The following is a 16,897-nucleotide window of genomic DNA, read 5'->3' on the forward strand; positions in this document are numbered from 1 at the left end:
GTGATAACAAGGCTAGCAAAAACTATCAAGCTATTAAACAGACCACACTATGAAAAAAGGTAATTATATAACTGCTACTCTACTTCTCTACTTTTTTTTTTTTTTTTTTTTTTTTTTTTAACAATCACGCAGGGGAGAGAAGGGGGCTATAGGAGAGGTCTCTAACTAAAACGATCATCTCCTCTAGCCAGAGGAGACGTCTCTAACTTAAATGACGAAACCTCTTAGGAAGGGATTGAATTAGAAGGAAAGAACTGCCCTCTAATTTAAATGGGCTCCAACGGAAAGAAAGGAGAAAGAAAGACGAACCCTCTAACTTAAACGGGTTCGTTAAAGGTAAAGTACAGTTTTAAGGATGGATAGGGTGTTGTAGGCCTAACAAAAGTGACGACCAGCCACAACAAAACACAACAAGCAACAAACTTAGGTATTCACCACAAGCTGAGACCTAAAACCACTGGCAATTAGCAAAAAACAACAATATATATCCAAATTATTGAGAAATAACCAAATAATATCCAAAACGTATTTCACTTAGCCTGAGCCTAGTGAGAAGCACCCGATCTAGTTTAGTGGCAAACAAGATCTGGGTTATCTTTCCTAAGCATGATGGGATAGAGTATAGCCTCGAGCCAGTGGAAGCTCTCGAGCTTTAGTAATAGGCCGAGTCAGAACCGACCCAACCAGCAAAAATGAAGGCGAGATAGGACAACATAACATCAAATGATTCAAAGATCTGAAAGATTTAGCTTTGCCAAGTTAGTATATGAGTTGTCTGTGGACACCCAAGTTACAGATTATCCTTTCTCCCTCATTTTTAGGTTCAGGAAAGAAAATGGGAGCTGGATAGCTTGGCTTAATGTAAACTTGGATGGCACATTAGGCATAAAATAAGGATTAGATATCAAAGAAACTATGTCTCTGTGGAAAATGAGATAGGATTGACTCACCATAAGAGCATGTAACTCAGAAACCCTTCTTGCAGAGGTCAGAGCAATCAATACAATTATTTTCCATGTTAAGAACTTCAAGTCAGTCAGGTTAGCTGGTTCAAATGGAGCAAGTGTTAGCTTCTCTAATACAAAATTAAGATCTCAAGGAGGGGCCAATGATTTTCTTGGAGGCCTTTTATGCAAAACCCTGTTCAAAAACATTTTGACATGAGAATGCGTTAAAAGAGGGGGATCCATGGGCAGACATACTGAACTGGCCAACAAATGATCCTCGACAGAGGAGCAAGAAAGGCCATATGATGGAAACTCACACAAGTATTGGAAAACTAATACACAACTAGCCCTGAATGGATTCTGGTTATGCTGTTGGCACCAATGTAAAAATCATTTCCATTTGCCAATATATGATTTTCTAGCAGCAGGCTTTCTTGCCTCCATTGGTACCTGGTGAACATCCTCAGTAAACAGATGCCTAAAGGGAATTAAGACCCTATCATCTAGGCAGTTAGTTAAAGTTGATTGGGTTTGGGGTGTATGTGAATAGATCTACTTCTGTTAGGGAGCTTGTGGTAATTGCCCCTGGCCATTTCCAAAAGAAGGAAGAACCATTATTGCCTGGATCAGAAGGGAGTCACCACAATGACCCTTGGGGGTTATGTCTGAATTTTCAGAAATACCTTGGGTATCAGTGGACAGGTAAGAAAATGTGCAAATAAAAGAAAAGGCATCTAGGCTTTGTTGCATGGAGTCCTTTGAGCAGAATTTTGCCAGCTGATTGTTCAAGGGGTAGACAAATAGGCCTGATGGAGGGACGCCTCACAGATGAATTAAATCTTGGAAGACCTCTGATCTAGTTTCCATTTTTGAAGGTCTGCCCTTGCCCTGCTCAGCTTATCTGCTACACAGTTTTGCTCTGATGGTTTGTAGGATGCTTGTAGAGTGAGATTGTGCTGTGAAGATATATCCCAAGCTAACACAGCTAGTCTGCAAAGGGGGTATGAATTGGCTTTCCCTTGCTTTTTGATGTACCACATGACTGGGCATTGTCTGTAACAACTTGAAGAGGTAATGGGGACCAAAGCTGATTCAGAGAGTTGAATGCCTTGATCAGGGTAAGCATCTCTTTTATATCTGTTTGTTTGCATCTGTCCTTGGTGTCCCACATACCCTACACTTTTATCCCTCCTGAAATTGCTCCCCAAAGAAAGTCTGAGGCATCTGTGGTGACAGACTACTGTGGAACCAGGTGGAGGGGGGCAGGGATATTTGGATTTAAGGATATTTGCTGTTTCCACCAAATGTTTTCTCTTGTGACAAACCCCAGCACAGGGATTTGAAAATACAAAGGACGTTGGTGCTGAGACCAAAGGGACTTCAGCTACCACTACTGTATCTTTCTCTTATGCAGCCTTGCCAGGTATTCTTTCACATTGCCTGAAATCAAAGTAGAAAACCTTAAACATAGATCTAGATATAGATCTATTTTTTTTCTGTGGAAGAAAAGCTCTTTGAACTGAGGTGTTTAACTGACACTACAGGAACACAATCCTGTGTGAAGGAGTCAATAAAGACCTTAGAATGTTCTCTTGGAACCCCAGCTTATGTAAGAGTTCTCTTACCCAAATGAGAGATTTCTGATACTTTGAAAAAGACTCTGCAAAGATAAGCTAATCATCTAAATATGGAAAATGTGTATACCCTGTAGCCTACAATGATTGGAGTTACATACTTTGTGAACACTCTTGGTGCAGTGGATAGTCCAAAGGATAAGACATGAAACTAATAAATGTGATCCAGACACACATAACCTTAAGAAACACTTGGCATCATGATGAATAGGGATGTGATGATATATATCTTTTAAATCTAGTGTTATTAGGAAACTTGAATGAAGAGGAAGAGGTAACAGATTGTGAAGTGACATCATTTTGAACTTGTGCACTATCAAACAGATTTAGGAAAGAAAGTTCTAGAACTGATCTCTCCAAGCATTTTCTTTGTTTAGCATTAAAGACATCTGTGAATAAAAACCATTCCCACATGGGAAGGAGGAACTGGTTCTCTCACTCCCTGGGAGCATGCAATGAAGGACAGGGAGAAATAAAAGAGTCTGGTCTGGTGAATGAAGATTTACCTCCTGAAAAGGAGGAATTTCCTCTTACTGACATTTGTAACCTTGATGAATGATTTTCAGAGCCCATTTGTCTGAAACTGTTGCCAAAGAGAAAAGTGGAGATTCAGACTTTCTGGAATGGAAAGGGGACTGGAGGTTAGGTGGTGGGGACAAAGTCTCTTGAATAACCATTCTGACTTATTGGACTGTCCCTGGTTTCGGGGGTTTTGTGAAATCTTTTTGTTACCCCTTTGCTATTTCTTCTTAAATGTCTGTTTACTCAAATTTTGTTGGGACTGTTTATTTATTTATTTATTTTATTTTTTGCCAAAATTGGATGAGGTTTTACAGAATTCTTAAGGAAATTTGGAAAAGGAGGGCAGAACAATCTGAAGAGGTTCCCTGTATCATCTTACTCCTTTCATCTCACTTTTTGAATTATCTCTGCAACAGAAGAACCAAAAACTAAAATCTCTATAGGAGAATTTAAAATCTCATTTTTACATCATTTGGGAGATTCTGATAATGCAGCCAGGCAAATCTCAAAACAGTACCAGTGGCCATAGCTTTGGAAGAAGTATCAACAGAGTCATACACAAATTTAAAACAATGCACTGTGATGTGAGCAGCTGAAGAAAATACATTTTAAAGCAGATATTTCCTCACAAGAAGAAATTGTAGATAAAACATTCCTCATATTTTCAGAGTTAGAAGAAACTGTAATATATAAGACTGACCATTCTAAATTCTGAAAATCAGTGTTGCAGAGGCATACACTTTGTCCCCGTACTTATCAGTAATCTTCCCATCCTTATCAAGAAAGAGTAGGATTGTGATTAACTAAATGTATAACAGCAGTAGGATTAATTAAATGTATAACTGTTGAGTCAGTAAGAGTGTATAAAAATTAAAAGACTGAGGAAATGTATTCATTCTTTCTGCTTTTTTATGGGCAGCTGGCTATCAGGAAAACTGCAAGCAGTGCACATCCTCCAAATCTGACAGAACTGGAGGAATGGGTGAAGGTTCTGGAAATTCCTACGGAAACAGTTCATAGTATTTTCTAATGGACTGAAAAACCTCATTGTAGTCCCACTGAAAACACTGGCACATTCTGGAAATAGTGTCAGAGAAAGAGAACCCCCCACAGTGAGAATCAAAAACTGAGATCTCTGAGTCTGAATGCGAAATCTGAGGAAAAAACACTGTATATGTCCCTTTGTGTTCTAGTCCAAATTCAGAGTCTTGAATCTATTTCATGAAAAAAGGTATCCCCCTTTCTTTTATCAGAAATCACTTTACAAGAAGGATCAATAACCTTAATTATACCCTGAGCCAGATCCAATAAAATACTCCTATCTAAGGAAATTTGAGAAGTAGTAGATACATGTTTAGGTTTCTGTTTGTTTTTGATAAAAAAATTTCAGGCAACACTGTAATTAATGGCAGCAGCAGCTTCCCCAAGAATAGGCACAACATTCTGACAAAACATGGACATTTTGTGTTCTCTCTCCCAGGACCTGTGAAAGTGGCTCTCCTTTGCAGAATGAGGGACCTCTACAGTCACAAATTACATAGCTAACCCCTGGTCATAGTGGCTGTGGGACCTATATCAGAGGGAGCCAGGGTAAAAGGTGAGTGGTCTGAGGAACAAACAATGGCCACAGCAGTCACCCACTTGTAACTGAGGCAAGCTGCTAGCCTGGTGTGGTTTCAAAGGCTGTTTGCTTAACTTTTCTTTTTGTGCCTGGAAGAAGCTGAAAACTGTACCTCTTTTCCAGTGAAAACAAGCAGCAAAAGTTGTTAAACATCAAAAGTCCTTAAAAGTCACTTTTCTCACACATACAAATGGTAAAACGCACTTTAGAATACGTTGACAGTGCCAAAAAAGTAAAATAAATACAATTTCTCTACAGAAAAATGTTTTTCAGTTACTTTAAACAACTTTCAAACTGACAGAAAAAAGCGCTCTCTTTTAAAAGTACAATATACTCTCATGACAGTCCATTGACTTTCCTTTGCTGGGCATATACTCTAGACTCTATCGTCAGGCACACTGACATCCCACTCACCAGGCTAAACAAGGAGAAGGTCACGGTGAGCTGCCTATCGGGTGCTGGGATCCGCCACATAACACAAGCACTCAGGTCACTCCAAGGCAAGTACAAATATGGCTCAGTCATTGTCCATGCTGGTGTGAATGACCTGAGATGTACCTCCCTGGACTACATGAAAAGAGACATAGAGGAGCTCTCTGAGCATGTAGCCCAGGCCGGTATGACCCTGACCTTGAGTAGCATCTTACCCTCACCAAGAATGATGCCACAATATGAAGATAAGATGATTAATTTCAACAGCTGGCTTAAATATTGGTGTCATTCAAAAGGGATCCAATGCCTGTCAGCCTGGGATGACATGCTCGACAAGCCACGATGTGTCACTAGGGACGGCTTGCACCTGTCACCCCTGGGCCTTCGGATATTGGCAAAGGCTCTTGCCACCCCCATAATGCCTTTTTTAGGCAAGGCTCAAAAGACAAACCCACCTCCATAGGTATCACAAGGGATAAGAAACTAAGAGTAATGCTACTCAATGCCAGAAGTCTAAACCTCAAGATGCACGCACTCAAAACTCTCCTTAGCATGGAGAACATCGATATCTGTGCAGTAACAGAAACCTGGTTCAAGGCTCCCGAGAGCACCCCAGCACTACCAGGTTATACCTCATAACATGTTTTTCGGCCCCAAAACTTGGACCAAACCACAAAAGGAGGGGGAGTATCAATATTCATCAAAGATACCCACACCTCCAGGTTGGTGGCACAGCACGAAGCATCAGAGACTATCCATGTGCAACTAACAGTGGGTAAAACTGCCTTCCAGTTTATAGCCTGCTACAGACCACCCTCCTAAACCCAGGAACCCCACTCAGCCTTCCTGAGAACACTGGAAAATATGAAGGTCTCTCCAAACACCATTATATTGGGCGACTTCAACTACCCAAACATAGACTGGGAGCATTACTCTAGCTCCAACACCCTAGCCCAAAGGTTCCTAGAATTTATAAACTCAAATGCTATGGAACAGCTTGTTACCACTCCCACAAGAGGGGAAAACATACTGGACCTGATCATCACCAACATGGGGACTCTGTGCTCCAGACCAGAAGTGTATCCCTCACTGGTAAGATCAGACCATAAACTAATCTCACTAGATATTCACATCCCGACCCCAGCCCCTGCCCAGAAAACCACAGTGAAAAACTTCTCTAAAGCAAATTTCACACTCCTCAAAACCGAGGTGGAATCCTTCAAAGCCCCCGGGCCTGTGGAAAATACGGCCCAGACCACAGAATCCTTTATAAACGCATTTTATGAACACCTTCAGGAATACATGGATCATGCAATCCCAAACAAAACCAAGACCCAATCCTCCAAAGGTAGGCGTCCTGTCTGGTGGACCCCAACCATAAACAAACTATACAATAGAAGGAGGAAGCTACTACATGATAGAGCAAAATCCCAAAAGGGGAAGGCATCTCTGATCAGTATTAGCAAAAAACTACGGGCACTCATAAAATCGTCTAAGGCCAGCTTCAAGAGAAAAATTGCACAGGACACTAAGGATAATCACAAGGCTTTCTTTAGTTATGTTAGAAACCTGTGTGGGAATTCCCAGATATGCTCAGAATTAGTCCAAAATGACAAAAAATACACTGAACCCACAGACATTGCCAACATCCTAGCTGACAGGTTCAGCACAAACTTCTCCCCTCCTTCCCCACCAAAAGGGCAAATATCTATCCCAGCAGAGTGCTGCCCCCCTGACATCTCAGATGCTCAGGTAAGAGCCGCCCTCTCCAAAGCAAAAAACACAGCATCAATGGGACCAGACGGAGTCCCAGGCTGCATCCTACATGAACTCCAAGAAGAACTAAACCCAAACATAAAACTACTGTTCAATCTCAGCCTTACTACAGGATATGTACCCAAAGAGTGGCGTACAGCAACAGTGGTCCCTCTCCACAAAGGTGGTGCCTCAACGGATCCTGGAAACTATCGCCCTAATAAGCCTGACTAGCTTGGTCTTCAAAGCTATGGAAAGGATCATCATGGACCTCATAAATAAAGATATTGGGGACCTACAGACACTGGATCCTACCCAGTTCGGCTTTGTTAAGGGCAGATCCTGCCTCTTAAACCTGGTTGATTTCTTTGAAACAGTCACCAAGGCCATTGACGAGGGGAAGGTGGTCCACACAGCCTACCTGGACCACGCAAAAGCCTTCAATACAATACCCCACTCAGGCATTATAGATAAGCTCACCAGCTTAAATATAAACCCCTATGTCACTAGATGGGTTGCAAACTGGCTCAAGGACAGAACCCATATGGTTAGAATTGCTGGAGCCATGTCAGACTCCAAACCAGTTACAAGTGGCATCCCACAAGGCTCAGTCCTGGGACCTCTCTTGTTCAGTATATATTTCTCGGAGGTACAGGCCAACACGGAAGGACTGTGGCTGACCAAGTTCACAGATGACTGCAAACTGAGCACCATAATCGACTCTCCAGCCGACACAAGCATCCTACAAAAGGGCCTCATAGAAACAGACAACTGGTGCCAGAGCCATGGCCTCAAGCTAAACGCCAAAAAGTGTATAGTCATCCCCTTCGGCAAAAACAAAGTGCCCACAAATAACCACATAGATGGTAATCCATTAAGTACGGAATAAGTAATTAGGGACCTGGGGACCCAAGTTGATAGCAATCTCTCATTTGACAACCACGTGGCCAAAGTGGTTAGAAAATCATTTTATATAGCCCACCTAATCATGAAGGGATTCACATCTAGATCAGGGGAGGTCATCGTGCCTCTTTACTCATCCCTCATCGGGTCCATAATTGAGTACAATGCCCCTTTTGGGATGTACCTTACCAGACACCTGCAGCAACTGGAAAGACCCCAAAAGTACCTCACCAAGAGGATCAAAGGGCTCAAACAGATGCCATATGCTGCCCGGTTAAAGAAACTCCAGCTCTACTCAGTGGCATACCGCCTGCTCAGAGGCAATCTGTGCCTGACGTATAAAGCCATGTCCAACCCGGAATTAATGGACATGCTGCACCTCAGAAAATCCAAACCTCATCGAGCTACGCGCTCGAGAGACTTGAACCTCAGCACTGAAATAAATAGGACATGCTGGAGGGACAGATTCATAACCCAGAGGCTCACTTCACTCTGGAATAAAATCCCAGTCCAGGTTAGGCAGAGTCCCTCATTGACTCTCTTCAAGAGGAATCTTGATGAGTGGATGGGAGATCGTAGATTTACTCCGGGTATCACTTTTGTGTCACTGTTAGACAGACGCACAGTATACTAACCTCAAAAAAGGGCATATCAAAATTAATTTTAAAATGGGTGGCGAAAGCCAAACACACTCTGGCTAGGCTTGTAAATGCCCTAGGGCAGATAGCCTAGTATGAACCTATGAACCTATTAAAGCACAAACCCCTGGCTTAAAAATAACTTTCCTGAACAGGAAAGTGTTAATAAACAAATACATTTTAAAATGGAAAAAATTTCCCCCAATGATAATCTATCTGCCCAGCAAAGGAACAGCATAATCCAGCTATCAATCATTGAGATCCTCAAAGGAGTGTACTTTTCAGCAGCAGAAAAGGTTTGAAGGGCTTTGCACCGAAACCTGTCTTTGTCCGCTCATCTCAATCTGACTGATGGTTTTGGCAAGTGGAAGGTGCCCTGAAGCTTTGGAAGCTATGTCCCATGCAGGATTTAACCCATATAGCCAAGGCTACTGCAGCAGCAGCAATTAATATGATGAATATCTGAATGTCATGTTTTCCCCAAATTTATCAAAAGCTTTCCCATCCTTGTCAGAAGGAAAAAATTGGCATTAAACAAAAGTTATGTAGTTACAATAACAATGTATCTGTGTTGTCTGTTTCCATTCTTCCTCAACCATTCTGTCTCAGATCCTACCTCAGATATGACTTCGGCCACTTCACAGACTTTGGATTCATATCTCAAGCTCCTTCCCTTACCCATAATCCTTTCCTAAGCCCCAGGTTACCTCAGATTGAATTTGCCTCATAACCCTAATATATAGAAAAGAAACAGGTTTAGAAATAGTTAGTAAACTGTAGACATATGGTAGCAAATGTATCTGGAGCTCAGAAAAGGATAAAAGCCAAAGGGGTATACCTTGGAAGACCAACCACCTTTCTGCTTCAGAGGTTCAAGAATTTCTCCAAATGAGACATCCTCAAGGACTGATCTGAGGGACTCCTTCTCTTCATCAAAGTTGGTGTCGTCTGTTAAAGATTCCTGTGGGGAATCAATGTGTCTCCTCTTGCACATATGCTTCTAGGGAACATTCTCCTGGGTTTGGTCTGAGGAGGACCCTGAAGTGTGTGGGGAGTCCTGCAACAGGACTGTCTCAAGGCTGGAATGAGCAGACTCAGGACCCATGGCAGATAGTTGACGAGGGGGAAGAACTGAGGGGGGAGTAAGGATGTCTTGTCTGCAGCCATATGGAGAGCTCTTTCCACTGCCTTGAACACAGAATGCGATGGAGAGTCCAAGACTACCTCAGTAGTAGACAAAGCTGCCTGCTTGGAGAAATCTAAGACTTCTCTATGACCCTGCCTCGACACATAAGTTGAAGCTGAACTATCCAGTGCTGAAGCCCTGAGGGGAAGGGACAACTCTGAAAGCCTCGGAGTTGAACCAGTATCTCCTGCTGACCTGGCACCAAAGCTACAGCTCCAAGATGCCTTTGGCTCTGACAAGGTCATCACTGGTTGAATCAGAGAGTCGATGAAGGCCAAGCCTTCAGATCTGACCCAGACAACCCTGGGGATCTCAGATCTGGAATCTCTGAAACCAAAGGATGAATCAGAGTAGGAATTATTAAAGGTGTTTGGGTTGGTCTGAAGCTCATGGATCTAGTGGGAGCTGGAGCCACAAGTACTCCCAACTAAATATGAATCCTGAGAAATGTTCTCATCATCCTGTCCACATCTGCTTCGGACAGGTTCCTTGTAGGCCTGATGGGTGAGGAGGTAGATGGGGGTCTATAAACTCTATGGGGAGTTTCTTGTAAAAATGGAGAATGCAGCCTTCAGGAAATAGCTCCTGAGAGAACCAAGGCTGTCAATGGGAGGGAGATTTAGCTGAAGGTAATGTCGGATGTGATGAGGTGGACAGCTCAGAGGTCAAAGATATTTTGGATGATGGAGCTGAGGTCAATGTCGCGTGAGGAGTGCAGATCCAAAGTGTGCTTCCTCAACTCCTTAGGTTTTTCTTTATATTTTTGTCTTTTCTCCCTCTGAGATTTTTCTGCTGTTTTTTTCTGGAGGGGGAAGCTCCAGACACTGCAGAAGAGGAGGAAAGTAATAGACCCTCAAGCACTAATTTGTTCTTGCACTCAACCAGGGCTCTGTGGTTGAAGCTGGAACAAATCTCACACTCAACTTCAAGATGTGTGGTCCCAAGACAATATACACCCTCTGAGTGAGCATTAGAGTTAGTTATCTTGTGCCCACAAGACAAGCATTTTTTTAAAACCCGTAGGCTTATGAGACATACTGACCAGAGCTGGATCATGGTCAAATGGGACCCTAGGCAAGGTAATAGATCAGGGACCACCTTTGGCTGCCCCCCCCCAGAAAGCCCCCCCCCCCTTGGCAGTACACCCCTCCCTGCCGGTCCAGTGTCCCATTAGTTGGCTATTTCTCCCCAGTTAACATAAACACTGTTTAAACTTGTCAGTGTGCATTTTTTTCTTTATTTCTATAATGATTAGAGATATTTAAAACTTTTATTTCGATTTTGTAACACAAACACTGACAGCCATTTGCTAAAAAAAAAACAATACAGTCTTGCAATGAAAACAGACTTAGCATGAACAGTAAGCTTCTCTGCCTTTGAAACTCACATTCATTGAAACAGCATTGAATCTCCTCACATTCAAAGAAAATGCATCTGGCCGGTGGTGAATGAAGTTTACCTTTGGGTTGTTTTCAAACCATAGGCCCCTTGCACACATTTTTGGGCCATGCATACATGCATGTGTTCTTTGATGCACTATACTAATTGTATTAAATTATATTCTTTGTATAATACAGCACCACTTGTTAGAGTGTGTTCTAAATTTGTATGCTTGAACATTCTTCTTATAGGTTCATAGGTAGGTATTAGGCTATCTGCCCGAAGGAATTTATAAGCCTAGCTGGAATGGATTGGCTTTCGCCGCCCCTTAAGATTAGTTTAGTTCACTGTGCCTCTGTCCAGCAGAGCCATTGACGTGATCCCTGGGGTAAACTTTGTTTCCCATCCACTCGTCAAGGTTTCTCTTGAGTATTAGCGAGGAGCTCTGTCTAATGTAGATTGGAATCTTGTTTCAGAGCATGGGAAGTCTCTGGGACAGGAATCTATCCCTCCAGCACGTCCTATTTATTGTTGTGGTGAGGTTTAGATCCCTAGAGCGTGTGGCTCGAGGGGATATGGTTTTCTTTAGGTGAAGCATGTCCATCAATTCTGGGTTGGACATGGCTTTGTTAGGCAGAGAGCACCTCTGAGTAGGCGGTATGCAACCGCATACAGCTGGAGTTTCTTCAGTCGAGCTGCATAGGGCATCTGTTTTACGCCAGTGATTCTCTTGGTGAGGTACTTCTGTGGCCTTTCCAGCTGTTGCAGGTGTCTTGTAAGGTACATCCCAAATGGGGCATTGTACTCTATGATGGGTCTGATGAGTGATGCTTAGAGGGGCACAATGACCTCTTTTGATCTGGATGCAAATCATTTTGTAATTAGGTGGGCCACATAGAAGAATTTTCTAACCACTTTGGCAATGTGATTATCAAAGGAGAGATTACTATCGACTTGAGTCCCTAGATCCTTTATTACGTCTTCCTTATTTAGTGGGCTACCACCTATGTAGTAGTTTGTGGGTACTTTGTTTTTTCCAAAGGGGATGACTACGCACTTTTTGGCATTTAGCTTGAGTCCATGGTTTTGACACCAGGTATCTGTCTCAGTGAGACTCTTTTGGAGGATGTCTGTGTCAGCTGGAGAGTCAATTATAACCCCTAGTTTTCAGTCATCTGTGAACTTGGACAGCCATAGTCCTCCTGTGCTTGCCTGCACCTCTGAGAAGTATATGCTGAACAGGAGAGGTCCTAGGACTGAGCCCTGGGGAACACCACTTGTAACCGGTTAAAAGTCAGACCTAGCTCACACAACTCTTACCATGTAGGTTCTGTCTGTGAGTCAGTTGGCAACCCATCTCATGATGTAGGGGTTTATGTTCAGGCTGGTGAGCTTGTCTATAATACCAGAATGGGGAATGGTGTCGAAGTCCTTTGCGAGGTCTAGGTAGGCTGTGTGGACCACCTTTCCCTCATCTATAGCCTTGGCAACTGTCTCAAAGAAGTCCACCAGGTTTAGGAGACATGATCTGCCCTTAACAAAGCTGAACTAGGTAGGGTCCAGTGTTTGGAGGTTCCCAATGTCTCTGTTAATGAGATAAATGATGATGCACTCCATAACTTTGCAGACCAAGCTAGTCAGGTTTATAGGGCGATAGTTCCCAGGGTCTGTTGTGGCTCCACCTTTGTGGAGTGGAATAACTGTTGCTGTGCACCACTCTATGGGGATGTAGCCTGTGGAGAGGCTGAGTTTGAACAGTGTGTTTAGGTGAGGGGTTAGTTCATCTTTGAGTTCATGTAGGACGCAGCCTGGGACACCGTTCGGTCCCATTGATGCTGTGTTTTTGGCTTCGGAGAGAGCTGTTTTAACCTGATTGTCTGCGATTTCAGGGGCACAACATTCTTCTGGTATGGTTATGGGCCCTTTTGAGGGTGAGAGGGGGGTGAAGTTTGCATTGAACCTGTCTGCCAGTAAGCAATGAAACAAAACGTATAAACTAATAATGACAAAAGTACCCCTTACAGAGCATTTCAACCAGAAAAGGCCACTCAAACTTCTGTCTGACAATCCATCAATATCAGTCAATATGCACAATCTCTGCAGAAGTAAAAGTCATTTGAATAATTTCACATTAAAGAGATCTATAACTGATGAAGAGGTTGCTGCTAGCAAACAACTTTACCTTCCAGTGTTTCATGTACAAATTTGGTGCCTGCTTCCCTTGAAGAATACATTGCACACATTACATTCAAAAAATTGTAAACTAGTAGTATTGTAAGAATGGCTGTCATGGCAGCAAGAGGTAGATAGCTACTACGCATATCATCCAAAGGAGGACACAGTCAGGAGTGCATCCCATGCCCCTTAAAGGGCACCTACAGTATTAGCACTCCATTGATGTGGTGTGGGAGTAGAACCCACAGCTTTCTGCACCAAAGGCAAGTACGCTACCTGCTGTGCTACTAACAATGTTTTGAAAGTTTATTGCACAAACACTGATGATGGCCATCTTCAAAACAAAACAGTTACATACTGAAAAAAGATTGAGCATGAGCAACCAAAAAAAAGAAGCTATGTACCTACCACAACGTTCCATGTTTGTCGTCCTTCCTCTCGCCTTCCTTCTTGCTGGTTGGGTTTGGAGACGATCCTCGGCTCTGATCCGGCCAATATACAATAGCTCGAGAGCTTTTACTGGCTCGAGGCTACCCCATATTCCAACATGCCTAGCAGCAGCCACCCAGATCTCGTTTGTAATAGTCCACACTAGACATATGTAGTAAGAAAAACAATTTTTTTACTAAGCTCTTACACCAAGGTAGGAAGGAAAGAAAAAAGGACAAAGTATGGTTAGCCAACCTGGTCTGTCAGCAGGAAACTTAGCCAGTGTAACCAATAAAGAACTTCTCTCGAACCTCCAGGAAGGGGGAAGGAGGGGGGGATGCAAGAAGGAAGGCAAGATGAAGGACAACAAATTTAGAACGTTATGGTAAGTACATAACTTCTTTATGTTATGTTGTCCCATCTCACCTTCATTTTTGCTGGTTGGGACCACATCGCCTGCACCTGGTTCTTGGGGGGCTCACTGGAACAAACTCTTCAGGATCGTGGAACCAAAGGATGCCCTATTCCGGGACACCACATCCACTTTATAATGAGAGATAAAGGTATGAGGATTTGCCCATGTTGCTGCTGCAAAGATTGAATTTAAATGGCTAAGGCCCTGGTTAAATGTCCTCTGGGTCTTCCTGGAAGCTTCTTTTTATGCAAGCTATATGAATAAGTGATTCTGTCTGACAACCATTTTGATAATGTCATTTTAGAATATGGATAACCTTCCTTATTGTCAGCAAAGGTTATGAATAACTGGTCTGATTTTCTGAGGTCTTTGGTCCTGTCTAAACAAAAACATAATTGTCTATGAACATCCAGTTGGTGTAATCTGTACTCTGCCTTGTTGCCATAATTGGGGAAGAATGCAAGAAGCTCAATGGACTGATTTAAGTTATACTCAGAACAAACCTTTGACAAGAAAGAAGGATTGATCCTTAGACTCTATCTTTGTGAAAAATGAGATACAGCGGGCGAATAGACAAAGCATGCAGTTCAGAAACCTGTCTAGCTGAGGTTATAGCAACAAAGAAGAGGGTTTTCCAAGAAAGAAACTTCAAGGGGCAAGATGCTGCTGGTTCAAAAGGGGGCAGAACCATTGAAGCTAAAACAAAGTTTAGGTCCCGGGGGGAAGGTTCTCTTACTGGGGGCCGTAAAAAGTATTGCATCTTGTAAGAATGCTCTGCACAACTTATGGGACATAAAGTTTGAACCCAAGTCTCCTACATAAAAATTGGAGATGGCAGCCAGATGGACCCTGACCCTAATAGTACCTGCAGCTGCCCCTTTTTCAAAGGTTTTGGTCAGAAAGTCAAGAATCTTGTGAAAAGGAGCCATAAAAGGATCAATGTTATCACTTTTGGCCCAGTAAGAGAACCTCCTCCATTTGCTAGTGTAAATCCTCCTAGTAGTGGGCTTGTGGAAGGACACTAGTATGTGTTGTACAGCTGGTGAAATGTTTGGGAGCCTGGCTAAGACTGGAAGTGGAGTAACCAAGCAGTCAGCTTGAGAGTTTGAAGGGATGGGTGAAGCCTGCCTGACTGATGTGTCAGGAGGTCTGGACTTGGGTCCAGTATCCAGGGCTCCAGTTGAAGGTGATGGCGAAGAAACAGAAACCATATCTGACAAGGCCAGTAAGGAGCAATTAGGATGAGTTTGCAACCCAACGATTTTGCTTTCTGAAGTACCTTTGGAATGAGAGGAAAGGGTGGAAAAACATACAGTAGTCCCGGAGGCCAATCCTGAACAAGTGCATCCCTGGTTGACTGTCCCGGAGATGGAACTAGGGTGAAGTAGTTGCTGCATTTGTTGTTTATGAGAGTGGCAAAAAAATCGCAGCATGGCTGGCCCCATTTGCGGAAAATCAAGTCCGCAACATCTTGCTTCAGAGACCATCCATGAGGCATGTGGATAGCCCTGCTGAGCCTGTCTGCTATCACGTTGGATTTTCTGGGAATGTGCATTACAATCAGAAAATGTTGGGAAGACATCACCCATTGCCATACTCGAAGTGCCTGCAGACACAAAGGGTAAGATCTGGTTCCACCCTGCTTGTTGATGTACCATACCACTGACATAGTCTGTCTGGATTGCAATTTTCCCTGTAGGTAGAGAGTCTTGAAGTGCTTTCAATGCCAGAAGCACCTCTCTTATCTCTAGAATACTGATGTGCAAATGGTGAATGTGAGTTTGCCACGTTCCTTGGACAGTTCATCCAAGATAATGCCCCCCCTTATCTGGGAAGCATCCGTGGTAACTGTGGCTACTGGATGTGGGTCAAGAAAGGGTCTGCCCAGAGTCACCTGGGGGAGACCAGTCACCATAGTAGGTCCTTTTTACAAGATTCCGTGATGAAGATCTTGTGTGACACTGGCAATTCCTGGAAAGACCACTGAGTGAAAAGAAGCCAATGTAGAATCCGCATGTGGAAGCGTGCTAAAGGAACTAGTGTAATAGTTGCAGCCATTGAGACCAGTACTTGTAAGACTTGTCTTGCCTGAGCTCTCATCTTGTTTATGAGAAAGGAAACTTGTTGATGAATGGCTGACACCCTATCTAGAGGCAGTTTGGCTATCATGCGTCTTGTATCTAAGTCTGCCCCTATAAAGGTAATAGACTGACAAGGCAACAAGGCAGATTTTTCGTAGTTTATTGTGATGCCTAACTGGGAACAAGTTTGGATTGTGTAGTCCCGTGCCTTGATTAGTTGATGCTCGGTGGTAGCAGTGAGGAACCAGTCATCTAGATATAGAAGCACCTGGAATCCTAGCTGCCTCAGGTGAGCCGTGACCACTGCCATACACTTGGTGAACACCCAGGGCCCTAAACTGATAATGACTGTCTCCCGGCCAGAAGCATAGGAATCTCCTCGATTGCCTGTCCATTTTTATATGGTAGTATGCATCCTGGAGATTTATGGAGCACATCCAATTGTCCTGACCCAAGAAGGGAAGAATGGACTGCAGTGTTGCCATCCGGAACTTTGTCTTTTTTACCGATTGGTTTAGCTTGCTAAGATCCAAGATTGGTCTTCAGTCCTCTGTCTTCTTTGGAACTAAAAAAAACCTTGAGTAAGTTCTAGATCCGATTTGTTCTGTGGGGACTTCCTGGATGGCTCTTTTTTCTAGCAATCTTTGAACCTTTAGGATTGCATGATCCCAAAGACTGGGTGGAACATCTGGGATAGAATGTTTGTCTTTTGAGAGGGACTGAGAAAAAGGAATTCTTTTAGCCCCTGGATATTATCGACAGTACCCATGTTTCTCTCG

At 43.2% G+C, this 16,897-nt stretch overlaps 1 protein-coding gene across 1 annotated transcript in view; it reads right to left on the reverse strand.

Annotated features, from left to right (window-relative positions):
• LOC122800230 (dynein axonemal heavy chain 17-like) overlaps positions 1-16,897 on the reverse strand; it is a 1,294,569-nt gene that overhangs the window by 658,040 nt on the left and 619,632 nt on the right. The gene's annotated exons all lie outside the window — the stretch shown is intronic.

The sequence above is a fragment of the Protopterus annectens genome, chromosome 4.part0, assembly GCF_019279795.1.
Source record: "Protopterus annectens isolate FY-2018-M chromosome 4.part0, PAN1.0, whole genome shotgun sequence".
Lineage (NCBI taxonomy): Eukaryota > Metazoa > Chordata > Ceratodontiformes > Protopteridae > Protopterus > Protopterus annectens.